A 6,000-nucleotide genomic window follows, 5' to 3' on the forward strand; every position below is an offset into this window, starting at 1 on the left:
AGCAGGCAAAGTCGCTGTTTATGTAACTTCAGAAGCACTAACCCATCTCAGGAGGGGTTACAGGCAGCTTCTGCTGATGGGGGCGCAGGGGTGCAAGGGGCCTGGGACCTCCTGAGCTCTGTGACCTGGACGGACTGAAGCTGATGAAGGGACATGAGAGGAACTTAGGCAGGAGCTTAAAACCGGGAGGACCCTTCTTCTGCTCACAGTGAGCCGGGCGGGGTCAGGAGCCAGGCTCCGGGCTGAGTGCTCAACCCTTGCCTCTGCTGAGTGACCTCTGGCAGTTATGTGATTCCTCTGCATTTCCTTTCTTCCCAAATGGGGCAATGCTATGACTTTTTGTTTACTTGTTTTTAAGATTTTATTTATTTATTTGACAGAGAGAGACAGCAAGAGAGAACACAAGCAAGGGGAGAGGGAGAAGCAGGCTTCCCACGGAGCAGGGAGCCCCATGCGGGGCTCGATCCCGGGATCCTGGGATCATGACCTGAGCCGAAGGCAGATGCTTAACGACTGAGCCACCCAGGCACCCCTGCTATGACTTTTTATACGCACAGGTCCGGCCTTGAGGGGCCACACAAGAGAGGTCAAGGCAGAGTGCAGACAGAGAGGCAGGACCAGGGGCTCATGCCTTTGTTAGGGTCTGCGGGTGGGGTGGTTTGGGCGTCCTGGGCTAGGGCCAGATTGGGCAACTCAGCCCAAAAGAGTGGGGCTTTGATAAGCTGCTTTTATGCCAGAAAGCCCACCACGGGGTTGATGCAGGGCCTGGCCCAGAGAAGGCACCTGTTCTGTGTTCTCTTCCATTCTGTATGTGTCTCTTTGGCATCCATTCCTCATAGGCCCAATTTTATTAACTCACTTTTATTTATTTATTTGTTTGTTTGAGGCTCTGGCATCTGGGGCCTTCCGGGCTCCCCGGGGAGAGACTGCCCTTCCAAGGCTCACCAGTTCTCAGAGATAGCAAACCTGTTAACCAGCCAGTCCCCAACCCCTTCTTTTTCTTTCTTTTCTTTCTTTCTTTCACAGAGAGAGACACAGCGAGAGAGGGAACACAAGCAGGGGGAGTGGGAGAGGGAGAAGCAGGCTCCCCGTGGAGCAGGGAGCCCGATGCGGGGCTCGATCCCAGGACCCTGGGATCATGACCCGAGCCGAAGGCAGACGTTTAACGGCTGAGCCACCCAGGTGCCCCTCCCCAACCACTTCTTATCTGACTCTCACAGACTCCCACCAAGCCCCAGGCCTGGACCCTGCCTCCCCACTGTCCCATCCTACCCTTTGGAGGGCTGACTCTTCCCAGCATCCCTCCCCAGCTGGACTGGGCGAGGCCAGTCTAGGTCCTCTGTGGTCTGGGCATTTCTCCTGCGAGGCCCCAGGCACAGCTGCAGTTAAGCCATGGATTCTGCAATCTCCTGCTTGATGCTTGTCTGGAGAGCAGAAGCCCCTTGAGGGCAGGCCCCTGCTGGCTTTGCTAGGCTGAGCCTCCGCTCCGCGTGGTCAACATTTGTTGTTGCTGAGTGGGGCACAGGCTGAGCAGCCGCTGGGTTTCTCACAAGCAAGTGAGGCAGGATTGGTAAAGTGAACAGTGACAACCCTCTGGGGTCCTCTGCTCCTGTCCTCACCATCTCCCACCCCCTGCCTTCCAAGGCTGCCCTCTTTCCCCACCCCTGCACCAGCCCCAATCACCTACAAAAGTGTCCTTCATTCCAGGTACGCCTTTAAGCTTTTATTGAACACAGGCTGGTACTCAGCACTTGAAGAGCTGACCAAGTGTCATTTTTTTTTTTTTTAAGATTCTTTTATTTGAGAGAACAAGCACGAGCTGGGGGAGGGGCAGAGGGAGAGGGAGAATCCTCAAGTAGACTCCGCGTTCGGAGCACAGAGCTCTGTCCCAGGACCCTGAGATCATGACCTGAGCCAAAATCAAGAGCAGGCTGCTTAACCGGCTGAGCCACCCAGGCGCCCCGAATGTCAATGTGTTAAGTAGCATTTACTGCCATCTTCCTAATCATTGAATTAACCCATACTCATTGCAGAAAATGCACACACACACAAATAAAACGAAAATCATCCATCTCCCCTCCCCCAGGGAAAGCAGTGGGTTTGTATTCCAGTGTTGGCTTTCTGGTCTGATAGGGCTCTGGCTAGACAGTGGGACGATGTTTAAACAAGGTTTGGTTCCGTACCTTAAATTAACAGTGAAGCCTCACAACAGACCTATGATATGGGTCCCCTTATTATCCCATTTTCCTGATGGGGAAATTGAGGAGCAGAGAGATCACATGGCTGGTCCCAGCCTTCTAGTCAAGATAGCTGAGCTAGTAGGAAGTCAGCACACCCATATCCACACTCATGCACACCCTCCCAACACCAAGAAGTGCATAATCTCTCTGTTCCAAAACAAGAAAGGGAAATATGATATGCAGGCCCTTGAAGGGACCAGGACCAGCCTTGTGGAAGTCAAAGCCACTGGCTCTCTGCAGACAGCTGGAGCCTGAAAGGGACTGCCCTTTGGCGAACCTGAGCCAACCACGATACTGATGGCTCTAGGTAGAGTCATCCCTCAGAAGGTGGAACCCCCAGTGTGTATTGCATGTGGGCCACCCACAAGGAGCAGAAGCCCCAAGCGGGGAAACTCACATAATGTGCTCCACAGCTGGTGACTTCCGTAAGGATCCATAGAGACAGATGCAAAACTGTCTTGCATCCCGGGGCGCACCCCAGGGCAAACCCTAGGGCATAGGCAGGGAGCCTTGAAAAGATAGCTCCTGCTGAAGGTGAAATCTGCCGCGTCTGGAATAGTCAACTGATGTGGCAAACGGGCCTGATCATGTCTGGAGAACTAGCGAGGAGATGCCGATTTGGAAAGAGTTTAAAAGGAAGTCTACAAAAGTAAAGACAGAGCAACTAAATGCAGCACGCCATCCTGAGCAGGATTTTATGGTGGGAAAATATGCCAGGAAACGGTGCTCATTTGTGCCACCCTTGCAACTTTTCTCTGAGTCTGAAATTCCTTTCAAATGAAAAGTTTAAGAACCGTTTGAAAAGAAAGCACATGGAATAATGTGCATAACAACAGAAAAGATACAGGGAAAAACTGTAGACTTTAAAAGAAACAAATGGGAAGGGGGTGCACCGGGCTGGCTCAGTCAGTAGAGCATGTGACTCTTGATCTCAGGGTTGGGAGTTCGAGCCCCACGGAGGGGGTAGAGATGCCTTAAAAGTAAAATTTTCAAAAAAAAGAAAGCAAGAAAACCAAATGGAAATGCTCACTGTACGAAATGAAGACATCAAAATGTTTCGAAGAATGCTCTGATAGACTTGTCTGAGGTTTTTTCTCAAAATTTTTAAAAGCAATCTCTACACCCAGCATGGGTCTTGAACCCACAACCTGAGATCAATAGTCACACACCTCACCCACTGAGCCAGCCTCGTGCCCCTGAGGTTTTCTCTTGGTGTGATGGAGTTTATGTGTCCTTGCAGGGAAACCACAGATGAGCGGGCATCGCACGGGGGCAGGTGACATCCTCAGGTGTCACTACTGATGTTAATCTTGATCACCTGGCTACAGGGGGGTGTCTGCTAGGGTTCCCACTGTAAACTTACTGTCCTTCCCTTTGTACTTGGAAAGTATGCTGAAGGAGGTACTTCGAGACTATCCAAGTATTGTTTCTGCTTAAAGAACTTTCACCTGCTAGGCTTAGCATCTGTTGGTAGGTCTTGCCTGTGGCAATGATTACCATGAGGTTCTAATGGTGATTTTCTATTTCCCTCATTCCTTCTGCTATTTATTGGGATTCTGCTGCGAAAAGAGAGCTATCTCTTCTCTCCCATTTATTTATTCAGTTATTTATATCAGCATGGGCTTATGGATCTTTATTTTATTCCTGGGTTATATCATGATGGGATTATTTTGTTATCCAGGTTATTCCAATTTTGGCCATAGGGACCAATTTTTTTGTTTGTTCCTGTGCCCCCCCCCTTTTTTTAAAGCACTTCATCACCTTCAAGTATTACGGCATGCTCTAGGCTCACCTTATGTTTTCCCTGCCACTGCCTTGGAATCCGGCACTTCCCCAAGGGTTCCTGGTTTCTTTTATTCGAGACTGCTATTTAGAAACTGAGATTTGGGTGCAGGTATAGTAGGGACTGCTTTTTAGATGCACCAGTCTAAATGTAGTGTAAGGTCTGCTTTTTCCATACGTAGACCCCTATGTTCCTTCGCATCTTTTGTGCAGTTACCATACTGTTGTACAGTTTACTTTTTTTTTTTCTAGAGTAGACTCCACGCCAAGCATGGAGCTTGAGCTCACAACCCTGAGATCAAGACCTGAGCTGACGTCACGAGTCGGATGCTTAACGGAGCCACCCAGGTGCCCCGTACAATTTACCTTTAAAGGTGCTAGAAGCAGGGGCACCTGGCTGGCTCGGTTGGCAGCTCACCTGACCCTGGATCTCAGGATCTTGACTTTGAGACCCACATTGGGCACAGAGCTCACTTAAAAAAAAAAAAATGTGCTAGAAACATTTAGTACATTGCCTTTTTTTTTTTGCCTTAGTTTGCCAGTTACCTTTTAGCACAACTAAAGCTAAAGACATTTTTTTACTGTACTGAGTTTTCCATTTCTACACTTCTTGTAGATCCATGTTTCAGTCTGACATCTTAGTTCTCCCTGAATCAGTTCCCTCACTGTTTATTTCTGATGTCAGCTTCTTTTTTTCTGATGTCATCTTTTGAATTCTCAAGGGTGTTTTTGTTTTGTTTAATGAATGTTCTTTTTCACAGCCTCTTGTTCTTGTTTCATGGATGTCTTCCCGAATCTCTGAGGATCCTGAAGAGAGGTTTTAAAAGTTTTCTTCTCTCTGCATGCTCTGTTTACTCATAATTTCTTCCATGTGTTTGATCTGTGCCTCTCCCCCCTGACCTGCTTTCTTCAGATCTACAGTGGGGGGCCCTCGCCTGATGAAATCTAAGAGCGGGGGGGGGGGGGGGGGGACTAGCCGATGGTTGGAAATTCTGAGCGTGTGTGGGACGTTTGCTAGGCTGAGTATTTTCATGCAGGAAACCCTGGTATTTCTGTATCTTTTCTCTTGGGCTGGTCATCGTCCCAGGAGAGGATTCTGCTAGTCCTCGCCAGGAGGGTGAAAGCCTATCCACTAGCTTTCTGTGAGCCAGCAATAACCACAGCAATTGTTCAGAACTTAGACCAACAAAGTATTTTTTTCAGGCGGAGTGTTTTGTCCCTGACCTAGTTTAGAATCACTGTCGGTGGTGATGAAAAGCTGAACAACTTCTAGTCACTTTCAGCGTCTTTAAATCCTCTTCCAACGATGCACCCCTCGGGGCCGGCGCCCACCAAGGCTTCCTCTCCCGTCCACATCTGGGTGTACGGCTCAAGCCCCGCCCGCCGGGACCGCCACCTCAGCACGGCGCGCCCCCGGGCCTCCCAGGCGCTTCCCCTCTGGTCCCCGGGGACCTCCCTTCCGCTCCGGGGAGCTCGGCTAGGAATTTACAAAGACGTCTGGCCCTTCGGTGTAGCGCCTCTAGCCTTTCTCGGTGTTCGCACGGGGCCCTGCTCCAGGTTCTCCGGTCCGGCAAGCTGCACGGAGCAGACACGCGCACACGTTGTTTCAAAAACTCAGATTTCACGCGAAACTCTTCCTTTCTGGCCTTTCTTGCTGCGGAAAATGGAAAGGCCGGTCGGGCAGCCGCGATTCCCCGGGCTCGTGGGCCACGCCGGTGTCGCCGTGCGCTCTCGGGTCCCCCGGCCTCCGGCGCTCGCGGCGGGGGAGGGGCGCCCGCGAGGGACCCCGGCCCCTCCCCGCCCCCTCCCCCCCGCTCGCCGCGCGCGAGGCCACCTGCTGGCGCAGCGGCGGGCCATCAAGGCGGTCAATCATTAACCGGCCGCGCAGCCGCCACCAGGAAACCCGAGCCCGCGGCGCCAGGCGAGCCCGGCCCGACGGCGGCGGGAGGCGGGGCGCGGGCAGCGGGCGGCGTGCGCC

Source organism: Eumetopias jubatus, unplaced genomic scaffold, assembly GCF_037043125.1.
Source record: "Eumetopias jubatus isolate StellerSeaLion01/CBP00866 unplaced genomic scaffold, mEumJub1_p1.0 scaffold_15, whole genome shotgun sequence".
In the NCBI taxonomy this organism is placed as follows: Eukaryota; Metazoa; Chordata; class Mammalia; order Carnivora; family Otariidae; genus Eumetopias; species Eumetopias jubatus.